At 55.9% G+C, this 19,072-nt stretch overlaps 1 long non-coding RNA gene across 1 annotated transcript; it reads left to right on the top strand.

Moving 5' to 3' along the window:
- The first annotated feature begins 1,797 nt into the window (after window positions 1-1,797).
- LOC110348289 (uncharacterized) lies at window positions 1,798-12,235 on the top strand. Its single transcript, XR_002393402.2, has 3 exons — window positions 1,798-2,045; window positions 3,572-3,982; window positions 4,903-12,235. It is a non-coding gene; the product is annotated as an uncharacterized LOC110348289 (long non-coding RNA).
- The last annotated feature ends 6,837 nt before the right edge of the window (window positions 12,236-19,072 follow it).

Below are 19,072 nucleotides of genomic sequence, written 5' to 3'. Positions count from 1 at the left end.
TGACAGATGGCTGGCTGGAACCTTTGCACCCCAGTTCGTTTTCCTTTTCCAGCTAGGTCTCCGTATATTGCCCAGGCTGGTTTTGAGCTCCAGTTTCTGGTTGGCTGGGGCTGCAGGTGCCCGGCTCCACTTCTTTCTCAATGTGCTAAGACGCTGGACCCGAGGGAGCAGGCAGGAGTGACCAGGAGTGGCGGCAGGACGTCTTCAGCTTGTTTCAGCTCGTCTTCAGCTTGTCTTGGCTCGTCTACGGCAGTGTTGGAGAACTCCAAAGTCCGGGCCGCCTGCTTTTGGAAATAAAGTTTTATTAGAACAGTGCCATGCTGCTTGTTTACATTTGGTCCATGGCTGGTTCTATGCTGCAGGGACAGTGTAGATAGCGGCACCAGTATGGTTTCATGCCTAGGATGAGTAGTATCTGCCCTTTTCAGAAAAAGTCTGCCGAGCCCCATCAGGGGATCATAAAAGACTCCCAAAGTGCCCTCCCAGGAGGCTCTGTTCTCACTGTCCTGAGATGGGCGATTTAAGGGCGCTACAACCCAGGCCAGTGCTGAGAGCATAGGCCCAAAACCACCAGACACTGCAGCTCCAGGGAGCCCAGTGGGCATTTGTTTTTTGAGCTGGTCATACAAGCTGCTCAGGCTGGCCTTGAACTCACGATCTCCAGCCTCAGCCTCCCGCCTACTGCCTACTGGGGTTACAGTCGTGGGCCGCCACACCCGACTGATCTTTAGTTTGTTTGTTTGTTTGTTTATTGGTACTTGGGGCTTGGGCCTTCACGCTAAGCTACAACTGCATGTGTACTGTGTATGTACTGATCCAATTCCCCAAGATGAATGTAACCACCATGTCTATACAAACACATTAATAAAAAAGAAACAACTTATTTTTCTGTTTAGAGACAGAGTCTCTCTGAGTCTCTAACTTGTCCAGGCTGGGCCAAACTTTCCCATCCTTCTGCCTCAGCCTCCCAGAGTGCTGGTATTACAGGCGAGAGTCAGTACTACTGGCTAGGGCTCCAGTGATTAAGATCTGGGAAAGTCAGGCTGGTGGCACACGCCTGTAGTCCCAGCACTTGAGAGGATGAGGCTGAAGGATCCCCGAGTTCAAGGCCAGCCTGAACTACATGGTAAGACCCTGTCTCAAAAAAAATAGAGAACATAAAGACTTGTTCTAGACTCCTTCACTGGTTTAGTCCTCCCGTTGCCCTTCTCGGGCTGGACTCTGCCTTCTCTATTACAGATGGGGACATAGGTGCCCCAGATTCTGGGGGTTAGGGATTTGCTCCAGGCACAAATCCTAAAGCTCCATGCAAACTCTAGGCTCTCTCCAAAGCTGCAGCATGGCTCTGGGAGAGGGTTCTCCTCCACCACCCTTCCTGTCTGGCTCCTGCACATTACGGAAGACTGGTGAGGGGGGTGCCGGTGCCAGTGGAGGCCGTGGTCTTTACTGAGCACCTAGTAGCTGCTGGGCCTGGTGGGAGACAGTGGACAGAGAGACCCTACCCTTCGGAGCCTGACTTCCCCGACCGGCACCAGGAGCTGGGGTGAAATCGCCCCTGGGGTGTCAGCCAGGGGGAGGTCAGGGCCTGCGGTGCCTGTGGGGAGAAGAGCGCCCTGCACCTTAGGAGGCTCCGGCTGGAGCCCCGGGGCCTTCGGGAGCCCAAGGTGCTGGGGCTCAGGGAGCAGCTGGAGGTGGAGCCGTGGAGGGCAGGGCAGGCAGAGGAGGCAGGTGAGTCCCGGCCCTGGAGTTAAAGCGGCCCTGAGTGGAGACTCCGGGGAATGAGTGACTCGCTGCCTCCCCATCTGAGGCGGCCCGAATTCCAAGGCGGCCCACTGCTTCTTCTACTCCAGCTCGTCCCGGAAGTGGGGGAGGCAGGAGCCGCCAGTAGCTGGTACTGTGGGTCAGAGGTCAGCCCCGGGTGGCCACTGGATCAGAGGTCAGACTGGAGGGCGGAGATCCCCAGGCTCGGGTACAGAGCTCCCAGCTGCGCCTCCCTGCAGCCGGGTCTGGGAGCCTGGCTCTGAACCCCAGGCTCACGCAGGGAGGTGAGTTGGGGCGCGTCCTCGGGGCGGGGGGCGGGGGCAGAGTGGGCGCCCCGCGAGGTTTCAGCTGTCTCCTAGGAGCGTTGAGCCAGCGTCCGGCGTCGTCCGGTCTCCAGTCAAGGCAGGAGCCGTTTCCCACCCGCTGCATGCAAATTGCCCTCCAGGGAAGGGGCCGCAGCGGGGGAGGCGGGGCTCTGGCTGGTTTACTAGAGGAGCTGCGCAGTCCTTGCCCTCAGCAGGCGGAATGCGGGGATCAATCTGGGGGGGGGGGATCTGAAGCCACACAGTGTGCTCTGTGCTGCTGCCCAACTTTGCTGAGCTTTCTTTGAGCAAAATGGAGCGTTGAGCTATTAGAATGCTTGCTCTTGTTTGTTTTTTATTTTTTTATCTTGTTTGTTTGAGACACAGACTCTCCCTTGAACTTGCAGGGATACTCCTGCCTCAGCCTCCTAAATGCTGGGATTACAGGCATGCATAGCCACACCCGGCTGCCCCGCTATCTCAGGGAGTCTGGGCACTTTTCTGCTGAGAGATCTCGACCTGGAGTCAGTGTCTGTCGGCCGCTCCGCTCCATCCTGGGACGTGAACTGTCCCTTTTCTCAGGCGTGTCCACCTGCTGGTCATGGCTCACCCTTGTTTTACCTCATGGCCGCTGTGACTGTCCGTGGCCTTGGGTGTCTCTCTCTGGGCCTTGTGTTCTGTACCTGGAATCAGCAGTGTTGACCCCCAGGCCAGGCTGTCCTCACTGTCCCCTTTGTAGGGTTGGGAGCCCATGGAGCGAGTGGGGAGGAGACAGTGAGGTCAGCCTTCGAGGTGGGGGGGGCTGTGGCCAGGGCGGTGGAGGCGGAAGGGTACTGGGTGAGCGCACAGGTTTGGACACGCTCCTGGCACCAGCGTGCCCTGCCTCGTGCACTGGCAGTGGCGCAGCTGCGGCTCCGGCTGGGCCCAGGCATGTGGGTCAGGCTGGCCGAGCTGGCTGTCGCCTCTCGTCTCAGGCTGCCAGGCAGGGCAGAGGCCCCATGCCAGGCTGGAGGGTGGGCACCAATGAGCTCTTCTGGAGAGCAAACACGTGAGCAGAGCAAGCCTCCCTTTTCCCTGGCGGCTATTAGAGGCCACGGGGAGGCTGGAAGAGCTCTGGAGGCTTCTGTTCCTTGGAGGCATGGAAGGTGGGCTCTGCTTTCCTCCCTCGATTCCGCCCTCCGCTCTAGCTCTGGAGCCCTTTGAGGTGACGTCGCTCCCGCCCCTTGCTGGCCTCCTGCACTCAGAGCGGCTGCCAGGAGAGAAGCCCAGGCCTGGCTGCAGGTGGGCACGTGGGCCAGTCCTGGAGGGCACAGGGACGGTCACGTGGCAGTGACGGGTCGCTCAGAACCTTTCCACGTTGAGTCCTGCACGGGCTTGGAGAAGTCCCGTCCCGTTCCTCTGGGATGTGCCAGCCAGGAACCCTCTGTCAGCGGCCGATGCCAGAGCCGCAGAGGTGTGGCGGCTGAGGAGAAGCCCGGCCCCCCTTACCTGTGGTTTTGGTTTCCAAGGTTTAAGTGGCCTGTGGTCAGGCATGGCCGGAAAATAATAATGGGAAATTCCAGAAACCAACAATCCCTCAGTTTGGAATTGAAGGCCGTTCTGAGTCTAGTGATGAAATCTAAGCCACCTGCTCCATCCTGCCTGGGACATGAACTGTCCCTTTGTCCAGTGGATCCACACCATCAACACTACCCGCTGGTCATCAGCGGCCACCAGAGCGGTCGACCCGGTCCACAGCTGCTTGCGTTCAGCTCACCCTTGTTTTACTTCACATCGGCTTCAGGGTACAAGAGCTGAGCTTGTGGCCCAGGAGTGTGTAGAGAGAAGCTGGAAATGCTTCCATCCAGTGAGACAGTGAAGATCCAGGAGATATTCTGAGAGAGAGAAGGAGCACGTTCACATTATTACAGTATGTTGCTGTAAGTGTTCTGTTTTGTTATGAGTTTTGCTGTGGGTCTCTTAATGTGCATAATTTATGCATTTAACTTCGCCATAAGTGTGCAGATATAGGAAAAACATGACACAGGATCTGGTGCTGACCAGGGTTTCAGGTGGCCACCGGGGCGCTTGGCGCACACCCTGTGGATATGGGGGAGCCCTGTGAGTCATTGTGATTGTCGGATGTGTGGTTCGTTGCTTTTTGTGCAACTGCGATGGTTCATTTTGTGTGCCAGCTTCCCTGGCTGGGAGAGGGGAGGCTGCCCACTCGGCTGGGGAACATCCTTCTGGTTCATCTGAGACAGCGCAGTTCAGCCTCTGAATCAGAGCCCCTGAGACCCTGTGTGACACCGGTGGCCCATCCAATCAGCTGAGGGCCCGTGGGGAACAAAGCTCTGGAGGACAGCAAACTCTTCTTCTCTCCTCCCCTTTTCTCTCCTTCTTCCTCTTCTCCTTTTCTCCTTTTTTTGTAGTCCTGGGAATGGACCCTAGGGGTGCTACACCATTGAGGTACATGAGCCTTTTTAATTTTTTTTTGGTACTGGGGATCAAACTCAGGACCTTGAGTTTGTGAGGCAAACGGCGGAACCACTGAACTAAATACCTTTTTATTTTCATTTTGAGGCAGGGTGTCACTAAATTGCCTGAACTTGTGGTCCTCCTGCCTCAGGCTCCCGAGTGCTGGATTCCGTTCATGCACAACCACACCCATCTTCCCTGTCTGTCCTTGAGCTGAGATGTCCATCCTGACCTCAGAGCTCCCGGGTCTCAGGCCTCTGGATTTAGACTGCACTGCCCCGCTGGCTTCCCTATTCTCCAGCTCACAGACAGCAGATCAGGGAGCCTCTTGGCTTCTATAATTGTGTGAGCCATTCCTGTAACCCTGTTGGTTCTGTTTCAGAGGAGAACCCTGACTAACATAATAATAAGAAAGGAAAAACATCAGCTGGTGAAGCAAGGACATCCCTTTGGTTGTAAGTCACATTCTCTTTTCAACTAGGCGTGGTGGCACGTCCTTGTAATCCCTGCATTTGGGAGGCTGAGGCAGGAGGATTGCCTGAATTACAGTGAGAGATCCAGTCTCCAAAAAAAGAAAAAAAATCTGATTTCAGAGACATTAATCCGTGAAAAAAAATGTATGTTTAAGAATCAGTGAAATGTGTATGTGAATGGATGGATGGAGAGAGAAGGAGAATATGAGAATGTGAACCAGAGCAAGAGAATAAAGAAGAAAAAGGGCAGGAGGGAGAGGCAGAAAGAGAGATTTCTGAGGACATCTTCTTTTTTTTTTGTACCGGCGATCGAACTGGGGTCCTTGAGCTTGCACAGCAGGCACCGAAACCACTGAGCTAAATCCCCGGCCCCTCTGAGGGCGTCTTTGAGAGCCTGGATGCAGCCATTCCTGAAGCTGATGTGGGTTGGGAAGCCCACTGAGATCCCTCGTTTCTTAAGCACTGTCTAGTCAGATTTCTTTCCCTTACGCTGAAGGAGGCAGGACTGATCCTCTTCTGATTTGGATCCTTTTTATTACCTAGATGAGTTAACAGAAGGGCTTTTTCCTTCTGTGTCACCCTACCGGCCAGGACACTGTGGTCACTTCACTTGCAGTCCACAGAGCCTTGGGGCGGAGTCTGAGAAGTCCTCAGCAGAGTGCAGAACTGGGCTGGCCTCGGTTGCCAGGCCTCGGTTAGCCCGGTCCAAAGCGCGAGGGCGCCGGGCGGACCTCCTGGCCCGGGTGTGACAGTCCCAGGCGCTTCCAGCTTTCTGGCTGTCCTCGGGGCTTCACCTTCAGGCTGGCTGTCCTTGATGCCCGGTCTCATGGAGACCCTAGAAATTAGTGGGAAGGAGCTTCTCCCCCGCAAGAATTCTACCCACGGGCGGGCGTGGCCCGTCACCAAAGTGACGCTCTAGCCCCGAGCAGAGCAGTGATTGGCCACACGAGGTCACGGGACCCCTGCCTTGGGAGGTGGAGCAAAGCTGCCTAAGAAGGGAGCCGTTTTCCAAAAGGAAACCTTGAGCACCCGCAACAATTCTCCTCCTGTCTCCAGTTGACCCCACCCAGAGCGGCCTCCAGGGCCCCCGGAACCTGGTCCTCGGGGTCCTGGCCTCCCTGGAGATCGTTGGCTTCTCATGGATTCCCTTGTTTACCCCGCTTGGTGGGCCGATGCCCACCTCTGGGATCGCAGATGGGCGGGGTCTCAAGTGCACTTGCGTGTCACGGGCGGGTGCTGACCAGCAGGCCTCGCGTCTGCACAGTGTCCGCGTCCACCCTACAGCGCGGGCGCGTTCCGTCACTCCCGGCCCGTCCTCATGGCTGGACGTCAGGCCTCTTTCTGCCTTCCCTCGGGGACACCCCCAGCCCCAGTACTGGAGGTTGAACCCAGGGCTCACACTGAGCAACATCCCCAGCCCTTTTTAAAATTTTGAGTCAGGGTCTTGCTACATTGCCCCGGGGCCTGAACTTGTGATCCTCCTGCCTCAGCCTCCTAGGGTGCTGATTACAGGCATGTGCCACCACACCAGGCCTTCATTGTGGTTTTGATTAAATCCTTTTTTTTTTGGATGGGGGATCGAACTCAGAACCTTGTGTTTGCGCAGCAGGCGAACCCACTGAGCTAAATCCCTGGTCCCTTGATTAAATCTTTGTTTTTAAGAATTCTCTGTTAGAGGAGACTAAAAACAGATCCTCATTTAACATGCGAGGTTTCTTTGATGAAGAGGAGCCTGAGGACCTGACTTGGTCGGGGAGAAAATGAGCACTCACCTGCCTTCTGCTGTGTAGGAGCTGGGCTGAGTCTTTACAGATTCACCTCGTCATCCCCAGGGCAACTCTGAAAAGCTGGGGGGATTCTGGGAAAGAAGAGGGCAGCTCAGCAGTGCCCCCAGTCCCCAGACACCCGAGTTGGCAATGAACCGGCAGCAGCTCACTCCCTGGGGAGCGGATTCAGCAACTGCTCCTGGTGACAGACACAGTGTGAAGGTGACAGATGTCCCTGGGAGAGAGCAGCTCCAGGGGAGGCAGCTGGAGCTGAGAGCAAAGGCTTCCTTTCCACTCCAAGTCTCAGCATTGGTGGGGCAGGAGCAGAAGTGGTGCCCTGCTGTAGGTCATGACGTTTTCGCCCCAGCATTTGGTCCAAGTTGTTGGGGAGGTTGTTTCGAATTTTTCAGAGTCCAGTCACTGGAAGAGACATTTGAACACTAGAAAGCAGGTAGGCAATCTCACAATTACAGTGAACCTTGTTTGAATATGGTTTATCTATTGAAACAGTCAAACTTTTTGTTCTTATGTTTTCATCTTACTGTGGACTAATAGAAAATTGGTCATGTGGGGATTTAGCTCAGTGGTGCTGCTGCCTGCCTCGAAAGCGCAAGGTCCTGAGTTCGATCCCCGGTACTGCAAAAAAAAAAAAAAAAGAAAGAAAATTGGTCATGAACCAATTTTGAAAAAATTCGAAATTTTTTGAAAAGCACAGATTTTGGGGCCAACTCTAGGTTTGGATCACACGCCTGGTCCTGGGGGTCATGTGACCTTGGCAAAGTCATTTGCACTTTCCTGGTCCTGGGTGGAGGCCTAGAAGGTTACCTGTGGAAACCACCTCAAATCACCAGGGTCCTCCTGCCTCAGCCTCCCATGTGCTGGGATTACAGGTATGCACCACCACGCCTGGCTATGCCAAGGTTCTGGAGGGTGAGTGATACCTGCCAGCCTGTGCCCTGCATGGGCAGGAGCCTTTGCCTCTTGTGGAAGCCCTGCCCCAGGCCTTGTTCTTGCCCCTGGATTGCCAAGGCCTCCCCTGTGCAGCGGTTGACCATGGCGAGGTGGTGTGGCTGGGCTGAGCTGGAGGACAGCAGAGGAACTGGTACCGGGGTCTCCAATGCTCCCCTTCTCAGGTCACAGATGCTTGGGGCCATAGCAGGAACCGTGGAGGAGCAAAGGCCACCTTCACACAGAGCACCTTAGCCCAGCACCCAGCCGAATGGGCCCGTTAAACCCACCGCTGCCAAGCGCGCTCGTTCCTAGGAAGCATTTTTAAAAACCTGATGTCTCCCTTGTGGGTAGCAGAGGGCAACCTGTGGCCTCACCCTGGGCACAGGTGTGGCTGGCAGCGTGGGGACAGAGTGGGGACAGAGTCCCGAGGGCTCTGCACCAGGGTAGCCGGGCTCCCTGGGGAACAGGAAGCCCCCGTGCCAGGTCCGCAGTGGGCGCAGGATGTGAGGCGGGCCCCGCTCACCACATCCCCTTGGCGCCCTGCGAAGACAAAGGCGCCAGCTCTCAACGCACCCTTGTTCTCTGTCAATGGCTCCCATTGTGAGCACCAATTCCCAGCTCCGGGGGTTGGTTCTGTGCCCTGGCCAGAGTTGGAAACCTGGGGACCTGGGTTTCTCTTCTCCCTTCTGTGGGGTGCACAGCACCTCTCAAAATCTGCACCGCAGGAGGGTTCCCCTTGTGCCCCGTTGGTAGCAGGGCTGTGGGACTGGAAGCCAGAGGAGCTGCCTGGCTATCCTCCCCAGGGCACTGTACCTTCCAGGTCTCTGTCATCACCCCCACCTCTATTTGATATCTCCCACTCACGTCAGGACAGAGGCTGGCAAGTTGCTGCCTGCACCTACCACCTGCATTATAAAGTTTTATTGAAACACAGCTAGGTCTGTTCATTTAGTACATGTTGCTTCTGGCTGCTTTGGCCTATAACACATAGTCCAGTAGTGATGACAGAGACAGAGGTTACAGCATTCACAAAGCCTCACATTTTACCAGCTGGCACTGTAAGGAAAAATGTTGCCCTCTCATGATCTAGGGCAGTGATGGCGAACCTTTTAGAGCTTTTGAGGATACAAACAGCTCTCTGTGGCACGTGTGCCTTAGGTTCGCCACCATTGTCCTCAAGGGTTTTAGAAAATTGAACACTTGACATTTCTGTGTCCCCAGCCCTACCCTGGGGACAGAACCCAAGCCTCAAGCATGCCAGGCAAGCACTCCATCACTGAGCTGCCTCTCAGCCCTTTGTGTTGAGACACTAAGTTGCCCACCATGGCCTTGAACTCACAGCGATCCTCCTGCCTCAGTCTCCTGGGTGCTAGGATCACAGGCCATATCCACCATGGCCTTGAACTTGTGACCCTCCTGACTCAGTTTCTCAAGTAGCTGGGGTCACAGGTATGATAATGTTTCCACTCTTTATTACTATTATTTAGTATTTTGTAGTACGAGGATTGAACCCAGGGCCTTTGCACTGAGCTACATCCCCAGCCCTTTTTATTTTGTGAGAAAAGTTCTTGCTAAGTCATTAAGTTGCCCAGGGTGGGCTCAAAGTTGCAATCCTCCTGCCTCAGCCTCTCAAAGTGTGTGCCACCCTGCCTGGCTGCCCACTCTCTAGCTTGTTTGACAGATTCATTCATGTGCACCCAGCTCTGAGCTGTGTGTGGAGGACACTGATGGCTCAGGCAGACACGTGCCTGCCCTTGAGGGAGGCAGAGGAGAAGGCCACCGTACAGGGAGCTCAAACATTCCTCGTCACGGCTGGTTGCATGGTTACAAAGGAGAGGGTGGTGAGCCCTGGGCTGGGCTGGGAGCTGGGGCCAGGACTCTGGAGCAAGGAGCTAGCTGGGCCCTGGAGGGTGACTGGGGTCATCCAGGTCCACAGCGCTGGGTGGGGGAGACTCCCAAAGGACCCCATGGGGCAGGACTCCACCAGGAACACAGGGAGAGCTGGGGGGACCCGAGGGATGAGCCCCAAGATGGGGCACCCCTCTGCCCGCCACAAAGGGGTCTGGGGAGACAGGGCGAGCCCTCCCTCTCCAACCCGCCAGCTTCCTCACTGCAGGACCAGACCCAGCCTTAGTTCAGATCAATGCCCGGTTCTTTGGGAGGGGGCTGCCCAGTTTGGCAGCCAGGAGCCATGGTCAGGCAGCAACATTGCAGTGAATTAAAATAAGGCTGGCAGGGGTCGGATCCCCTGCCACACTGGCCGAGGTGCAGGCTCCCTGCGACCACGGCCCCAGTTGGACACTCAGGCAGTGGACAGACAGCACCAAGTCCCGTGGGCTGCTCTGGCCCCATCAGGTTTGTGAAGATGCATTTGACACTGTGACGTGGCCACTGATCTGGTCCCGTCAGGAGGCGCTTGTTTGTGTGAAGATCTGGCGAGGGTGCCGTGGGGAGGAGGCTGGGGTGGCCCTGCGTCCCTCCAGAGCCGAGGCATCTGCTGTCCTGCCGGAAGTGCTCAGGCTGAGCCGGAAGCCACGTCTAGGCCGCCTGTCCCGCTCACTCCGCTCTCTGAGAGAGTCAAGGAGATCAGGGAAAGGGGTGGCAGGTGGAAATCGAGGAGGGGCTGCTTTCCATATCTGGGGGCACACAGAGCGGGCAAGGGCTCCCACCTGCCCCATGGCTTGAGGAAGGACCTCAGACCGGAGGGGACTTCAAGGCCACCTGTTAGAATTCACAGTCATCTTGGGGAGAACTTTGGCCTTTCACAAGATGGAGAGAATGGGGGGTTGTGGGCATCTCAGGTGCCGAGGCCTCTGTGGACATCTGGGTCCCAACAGACTGCGACCCACTAAGGGCCGAGGCTCCTCCAGCCATGTGCAGAGCACCATCCTGGGGTCTGTGGGCCAATGCTGAAAACACTCACTGGCTCAGATGGATACTCAGTTGTTCATTCATTTCTTCATTCATGTGGCATAAATCTAATTTTTTTTTTTTAAAAAAGGAGGTAAGTAACAGAACAGTAACCCAGGAAGCAATCGCTTCTGCCTCCAGGGAAAGTTGGATCCAGGCTGTAGCAGTTCAAAAAGGACCAAGGTTCTCTTCCCCTTCTAGCGCCCTCTCTTTCAGTCTAGGGAGAGGATGCCGGCAGCTCCATGGCAGCAGGGGCCCCCTGATTTCAGCACGGGGAGAACTGGCTGCTCCCCCGGGCCTGAGCCGGGTCCCTGAGAGATCTTGGCTCTTCGTGGGTGAACTCATCCCCTGAACCTAGCCAGCTAGGGCCGCCTGGGTCAGGCTGTGTTCTCTGAGAGCTGAGTGGGAGAAATTGGGAACAGGGTACAACAAATCAAGGAAACCAAGGGACACAGAAAGTGGAGTGAATGCTCAGAATAGAACAAGAGAAGTCGCCATAATCCCCTGGGCACCTCAGGGCTGGGCTTTTGGGTGCAAAGGGCCTGGCCTGGCCCTCAGCGCCCATGGAGTTTACTACATTCTAGTGGGACCTGGATCCAACGGCCCTGTCCTTCCTCTCCCCAGGAGGCCCAGCCTCCTCTTTGTGCCCCTGCCTGGTATGAAGCCAACCCAGAAGAGGAGTGAATTAACCGTCCATTGTCTCTGTGATACTTCCTGTGAGCTACAAAGGGCCTTTCACAGGAGCAGGGGAACTGAGTGGATGCTGGGCAGCTTGGAAGTCACAGAATTCGCTTGTCCAGGTGCCAGGTGGAACATTCCCAACAGGTCATGTTCAGAGCTGGAGCTGACACAGACAGACTAAGAAAGTTCATATATGGCTGGCGTTTCAGGTACACGGTTTTGAAGTGAAGGACACTGGGCTGGATATTCAGACACTGAACACACATGGAAGCTTCTGGAAAAAACAGGGAATCATGGGAGCTGAGTCCCCTTTTAGGGTTCTCCTCACTCCGCAGGGTCCAGTCAGCTCTGAACCAAGGGGAAACGGAGGCAGGAGGACTATCGCCTTGTCCCCAGCCCTTCCCTGCCACCAGGACCTCCTTTCAGAGCAGAGTTTGAGGCATAGGGAGCAGCAATTCTATGGAAGGTGCGAACTCAGAAGAACCAAAGAACTGGAAGGGGCTGGAGCAGAGGGAGGAGCATGGAGGCCCCAGAGGGGCTCCCGTGGTATCCTGAGCATCTGGCGAGCTGTGGGGTGGAGGGAAGCAAGGCCCGAGCTGTACAAGTGCCCCCCGAGGCTGCCATAAACAGCAGAACTTTGCTCTCAAGACGTCCTGGGGCACAGAAGTCAGAAATCAAGGATTTGGCAGCCCCCCCCCCCCAGCAGCTCCCGCAGAGGAGCCTGCTGTCTCATCCAGCTTCCGGTGCCTCCGTGGACCCTCCGCCTGCCCTGGCTTGGAGCTGCGTCACTCTAGTCTCTTTTGCTGTCTTCTTGTGACCCTCTTTGGCGTGTGTCTTCTTATCAGGACCTCAGTCACTTGTTTTAGGGCTCCGCAGACACCCCATCTACTAATTACATCTGTCAAGACCCTGTTTCTAAATGAGGTCACATTCAGAGGTTCTGAGTGGGCACAAATTTGGGGGGGGGGGTGCTATCCAATTCATGGCAGGGCCGGATGTGCTTTCCCCCAGGCAGCGAGGAAGGGGGCAGGAGGCCAGGGCCTGGTGGGGATGGAGGAGAAGGAGGAAGTGGGAGGTGCTGAACAACGCTTGGTGGACCGGGTGCGGGGAGAGGATGGGACAGAGGGAGCAGTGCCCTGGGTCCGGGTGGCTCACGGACCATCGTCAGCAAGCACAGTGCTTCCAGGCTTGGGGTGTGATAGAGAGCATGCGCGCGGGAGAAGGAGCCGTCTGCACTCGCCGCCCGCAGCAGCCTCCCCGAACCTCGAACCTCGGGGCTGCAGAGCTCCCCAGGGACACTACAGGGCCACCCGGCGGCTCGGGCGTGGGCACCGCGGGGAAGCTGGGAATGGGGGTGTAGAATAAATAACCCTCCCAGTGAGCTCACTCCTAATTAGGCCCTCCTCCCTCCGTGTTCACCCCAGCCCTGCACCGGGGAAATTGCGGCTGCTGCGTGACGGAATGCGGCATCCCGTGGCCCCAGGGCTGGGCTGTGACCACGGGACAAGTGCCGCGCTCTCCCTTGCTGGCGCGGGTGGGGTGGGGTGGGGGGTGGCACTGCTGACACCAAGGCAGGTGGGTATTTAGGGTCGCAGAGCCTCTGTCGGGCCGCGGCTTTTCCTCCGGGGGGTTCCCTTTTGCAGATCTGACGAAGCCAGGTGGTCGGAGTTGGTGGAGGGTCAGGATGCGCCTTCGGGCCCGCTGTGACACGCTCACTAACTCGGTGCCTCCAACACAATGTATTTATTGTCTCACCGTTCCGGAGGCCGGAAGTCCAGAGCCCCTGTCTCTGGACGAAATCAAGGGCTCCAGGCTCTGTTCCTCCACATCAGTTTCTGGCTCCTTGACGTCTGGCCAACCCGGGGCTGCATCTTCAGCTCCCTCTGTCTCTCTTGTCGGATATGTGTGACTGCATTTGGGTTCCAGGCAGATAGCCCAGGATAATTCCCCATTTCCAAGGGCTTAATGGGGTCTGCAGAGAGCCCACCACCCTGTACTGGGGGTGGAAGCCAGGACCTGTGCATGCTGGCAAGTACTATGCCACTGAGCTACACCCCCTACTTTTACATCTTGTCTGTTTCTTTTTTTTATGGTCCCGGGATTGAACTCAGGAACTTGCCCTTTCGAGGCGAGGCAGGCGGCGGAACCACTGAGCTAAATCCCCGGCCCTCATCTTGTCTGTCTGTCTGTCTATCTACCTATGAATGACAGGTTCTTGATAAATTGCCGGTGCTGGCCTTGAACTTGCAATCTTCCTGTCTTAGTCTCCCAGTACCTGGGATCACAGGTGTGTGTCACCACTCAGGGAAAGACTTTGCTTTTTAATAAAAGAACTCTCACTCTTTAGCTAGTTGCAAGGTCATTTGAATAAAAATGTGTTTCTCAGGCTCCCTCCCAGCCCCAAGAGACCAAGTGCCTAACTTCAGCCAATGGGAAATGAGCAGGAGGACCATGCATGATTTCTCCTGCTTTTTTCTGTTATGATGGTTGGAAGTTGAATGTGATGAATGGGAGGTGAGCAGCCTTCGGGAACCAGGAGGTGATTTGGGGATGCACGCCACCCCCTCATAGCTTCTCAGGAAGATTAAAAGAGAGTATGGAGAGGGAGCCTGACACAAACACGTCCAGGAGCCCTTCCCCCTCCTCCTTCTTCCCCTTCATCCTTCCCTGTCCTCCGCCTCCTCATCTGAGCTTGCTGAGCTCACTGGTGTCCTTGGCAGTGGCATGGGGCCCTCTCAGGGCTGTGGCCGGGATATTTGGGTGGTGCGTCCCCACACGCGACACCACAGCTTGCTGTTTAAATCATTCTTGATTATTAATGAAAACAACTAATTACTAAGTAAGCCATTTGCACCGGCACTTAATATACCTTGCCTCCAAACCCCACAGCGATTACAACATAAAATCCCCATTATTCGGCACGCCATGTCATCTTCATGAAAGTTTGCGGGTAGGAGTTCAGGCTGGAGGGCATCATTCGCCCATAGCCCCACAGCCAGGCAGGTTGGGGTGTCAGGAGTCCATCCAGCTTGTTCCTCTGCCCCACAGGCCCGGCCAGGGACTCAGCCCTGGTAGCACCAGTCCCTACCTGGAGGGGTTGCTGATGGGGTCCCTGATGGGGTGGGAGGGCACTCGGGCTCTGCTGAGGTGGTTTCCTGCAGAAGGTAAACCAGGAGCTGCAAGGTGCTGGGTAGAGGGGTGGGTGTATAGACAGGAAATGGGGTGAGCGTGGGCAGTGGGGAGGCCGGGTGAGGGAGGGAGATGGAGAATCAGGAGGTGGACAGTGTGTCAGGGCTGAGTCTGAGACCCAGCAAAGGAATGACTCCTTTCATCATTTTTTCTTTAGGTAAAAACATGTTTTTGAAGCTGGGTGTGGTGCACACACCTGCAGTCCCAGCACCCTGCCTGTCTCCAAGGGGCAGCGCTTCCCAGCCCTGAGTGCAGCGTCCTGCAGGACATGGGCGTGGTCCTCCAGCCTGTTCCATCTGTACTGTTGTGTGCATTCTGCCCTGCACAGGGTACCACAGTGCTACACAGTCACAACACAGAGCCACTCCCTCCTAGCCCGTCCAGGCTGCTATAACCTGGAGCCCACAGACTGGTGGTTTGGACAACAAACCTTTATTCCTCCCACCTCTGGAGGTCAAGAATCCCAGGATGAGGCTGGGCCGGGTGGTGCACACCTGTAATCAAAGCACTTGAGAGGCTGAGGCAAGAAGATCATCAGAGTTCAAGGTCAGCCTGGGCTACACAATGAGTTCAAGGGTAGCCTGAAGTACACAACAAGACCCTATCTCAAAAAAAAAAAAAAAAAAAGAAAAGAAAGAAAAAAGTCTGGTGTGGGACCCATTCCAGTCCATGCACTGATGGCTGTAATCTTCTTGTGTTGTCACGTGACAAAAGAAAAATCACCTCTTATCTCTTCCCTTCCTAAGGGAGTAGGGTCCCTGCATGAGGCCTTCACCCTCCTGGGCTCATCCCCTCCCCAGCCCTTCCCCTTAATACCATCCCTTGCAGCTCCTCACCTTCAACACAGGAGCTCCGGGGACGCCAGAGAGGTGTGTGGTCCACACTAAGTTCACGCCACCCTTTGTACCACAGCCTCCTCCTACTGCTCCTACCTCCCGGCGACCACCCATCTGCTCTCCATCTCTATACTTTTCTCATTTTAAACTGTTATATCATGGTATGATATATTATATCATACTGTTATATACCGTATATGACCTTTGGAGATGGTTGCCACTTTGCAGAATGCCTTTCTGTCCGCATACAATTTTGCATTCTCCTGGGTGAGAATGTTATTCAGTCATCAGATGGCCAGGTTGCAATGTGTCTAACTAAACCCTCTTGCTGCTTAGCTTATTTCCACTGTAAAACTGTTGGTAATTATGCTGTGCAAATATCCTTGAAGCTGACCATGTGTTTGTAAGAACACTTCTCTTTTTCAAAAAACTTTTTGGTTGTTCAGGGGATGGAACCCAGGCCCTCACGCATGCTAGGCAAGCACCGTATCACTGAGCTGCACCCCACCCCAGGCTCGTTCCTTGAGACAAAGTCCCTGCCTTGGGCTTGCTGGACCAGCAGCCTTGCAAGTTTGTGAAGACCCCATGCCCAATTGCCCTCTAGCAGCAATGTCCTAATTTTCATCCCTCCAACTGATGTAGGAGACTATTTGGGAACCTACACCCTCGCCCCACTCTTTTTCCCAATAATTTTTATTTTGAGACAGGATCTTGCTAAGTTGCCCAGGCTGGGCTCACACTTGCTTCAGCCTCAGCCATGAGCCATCGTGCCAAGTTTAAAGGACCTTTGTTTCTTGGGGAGTTGGATGCACCCTTGTACCCTCTCTTAAGAAGAAAACTCTGGGGCCAGGGATTTAGCTCAGTGGTTCTGCCACCTGCCTCGCAAGTGCAAGGTCCCGAGTTCAATCCCTGGTACCAAAAAGAAGAAAACTCTGTCCCTGTAGGTTCATCTCAGCCTGGAACTGTTGAGAGCAGAGAAGTAGCCGCCTCAGCATGGGGGTCCTCGGGCCACGGAGTGAGCCCATGGCTTTGTGTGGCTGTGTCTTGGCACAGACGAGGGACAATGTGACCATCCCACTGATGGGACCTGCAGAGGGAGGAAGGAAGGTAGCCTTCTTCTCCCTCTGCCATCAGCCTCTCGGACCTCGGTCCCTCTAAAGAGATCATCATAGTTGTGGACAGTCACCTAGGCACCCAGACAGGGTGCAGAATTGGTGACCTAAGAGAATGACGCTCAGCCCTGTGTCCTATGACCCGCTCCCTCCCCACGCTTTGACAAATTCAAGAGTGCAAAACACCCAGGCACCAACCGGTGTACTCTGCCCCTGTGGTGCCCTCCCTGACAGCCCCGGCTCCCCCCACTTCCTGCGGGGCCTAGAAGGCCACCTTCTCAGTGAGGCCCTGCCTGAATTTTCCCATTAGCAAGCACCACCAGCCATGCAATCTGCCTTGCATGGCTTTGCATTCTTTTGGCTCTTTTTACTTGTGTTTGTGCTGTCTTCGTCCATGCAGGCTCCTCAGTGCTGAGAGCAGTGCCTGACATGGGCCAAGCCTCTGAAGCATCCTAGTGAATCCATGAATGAGTGAATGAATTGAATGGAAGACCCAACAAATCAAAGGAAAGAAGGAAGGAAGAAGAAAAGAGGAAGAAAGAGCACAGAGCACTGTGCTATAAGAAGAGCAGCACTGGTACCTGGCACCTGGCAGGCAGTGTCCATGGAGGGGACACCAGGGAGTGGCATGGCTGGAAGTGCTGGTCTAAGGGGGGCACCTGCTGTCCCATGCTAGCCCGCTGCTGCCTGAACCTAGGTTCTCAGGACTGAGATGTGCTAAAAGCCTGCTTGTCAGCCCCTGGTGCAACCGGGAGGTGTTGGAACCTTAGGAGGCAGAGTCTCACGGGAGAATTAGGTCACTGGTGGCCACACCCCTGGGGGGTGTGGGGACCCCACCCCCATCCAACTGCTGTGAGGTGAATGGGTTTCCTCCACCATGGAAAGTGACTCACTGCAGGGCCAACAGCAACCAGGTCAAATGGCTATGGACTGAGTGAGACCTCTGAAACTGTGAGTCAAAAGAAGCCTTTACTCTTTTCAGGTTGTTTATCTCAGGTATTTTGTCACAGTGACAGAAAGCTAACTGACACACATAACCATATAAAGTTGCCAAAATTTGACCATTTTTTACCCATATAAATGGCAATTTGGCATGATTCAAACTTAATACCCAATTTAGATGATTGCTAGCATTATAACAGCAACATCAGCAACACCCCCCCCCCCGCTCTGGCCGAGGTGACACCTGTGTGATCTGGGTCCTCTAAGGCCCCCATTTTGCAGGCGCCATGAAGGCACCGGCAGTTAGTCACCAACCCCAGCTGCACAGCATCAGCCTGCCTGGGCCAGGACCTGCGGGAGCGAGTGAGTGTGTGCGGAGGAACACGGGGTCTGCCTGGAGATCAGCAAGCTGACACAGGGCCAGCCTGTCAGGGATGGGGACGGATGTGGGGAGAAGGCCCCGGGTGGGCTATGGCTGCTTTACCAAGGGGGCTGCGACCCAATCAGAGGCCCCAGCAGCTGAGGGGACCCCCAGGCTTGAGCACAGTGTCCTGGGCAGAGGGCTGTGCACACAGAAGCCCACAGGGGGCCGAGTGTGTGATGGAGGAGCCCTGAGGCCACTGTGACAGGCCCTGGGAGTGAGGTCCTGGTGTGGCCTCTGACCATGCCACTGCTTCCTCCTCAGAGAGCTGGGCCCAGTCACACTGCCAGTGACAGGATCTGTGTTCTGAAGAGATCACCTGGCTGCAGCTCGATCCAGTCAGGGTTGCTCCCCCTCCTCGCTCGCCCGCTGCGGGGACCCTAGGACGGCAGCCAGGGCGCTAGGACGCTCGGCTGACCTCGCTGTGGCTGTGAGGGGAGATAGCGTCATTTCACTTGAGCCCGGCGAAGCATGGTGAGGATCATCTGGCCCACGGCCTTTCTGTTTCCATAGCACCTCCTACTGGAGGAGCGAATGGGGCTCGGGCCAGGCTGATGGGACAGCTGGAGCTCCCTGGCTGGTTGGAGAGTGGGCTCCCGCTAGGCATCAGCCTGGGGCCGATAAACAGATGCTGGCAAGTGGGAGCCAGGGCAGTGGGGCCCGGGGCTTGGTCTGCACTGGCCTAGGAGGGAGCGATAGGCCGGAGCGGCCCGCCTGGAGCAGGAGGGAGAGCACTGGAAGCAGCCAGGACACAGATCGCCCAGTCTGCCCCGCCACTGCGGCCTCTGGAGCACTTCTGCCCCAACGGATGCCATGGCCTCGTGGGCTCCCTGACCTCCCTTCCTGGGGCCCTTGTGACCAGAACAATGCTTCAGCTTGGCTGAGAGTCCGGCCTGCTAGGAGGAACCGGAACTGCACTGCCTCCCTACCTGGGCCCACTTCTAGGGCATCTGCGGGCTGTGTGGACAGAGGATGGAGACCACAGTGTTCAACTGCTCCTCCGGCGTCCACTCAGTGCCGCGCTCGGCACAGATTGTACCTGGGTGCAGCTACCCGGGAGCTCTGTAGAAATGCAGACTCTCAGGCCCAACCCGGGCCCCCAAGACCAGGATCTGTCTCCCGCCCAGATCTTGGGCCGTGCGGGCTGGTCTGCCGCACCTAGGCGTGCATCGTGGGACAGGGGCTTGCTCTGTGGTATGGGGGCTTCACATGCAGTGTCTCCTTCCACTCTCACCACTGTTGGAGGCCAGGGAAACACGCAGACAGGGAAA

This window comes from Heterocephalus glaber, unplaced genomic scaffold (assembly GCF_053883595.1).
Source record: "Heterocephalus glaber isolate CG9 unplaced genomic scaffold, H.glaber_assembly_v1.0 deba00001673, whole genome shotgun sequence".
NCBI classification, from domain to species: domain Eukaryota; kingdom Metazoa; phylum Chordata; class Mammalia; order Rodentia; family Bathyergidae; genus Heterocephalus; species Heterocephalus glaber.
The sequence above is the reverse complement of the archived record's forward strand: the minus strand, read 5'-3'. Positions and strand labels throughout refer to the sequence as shown.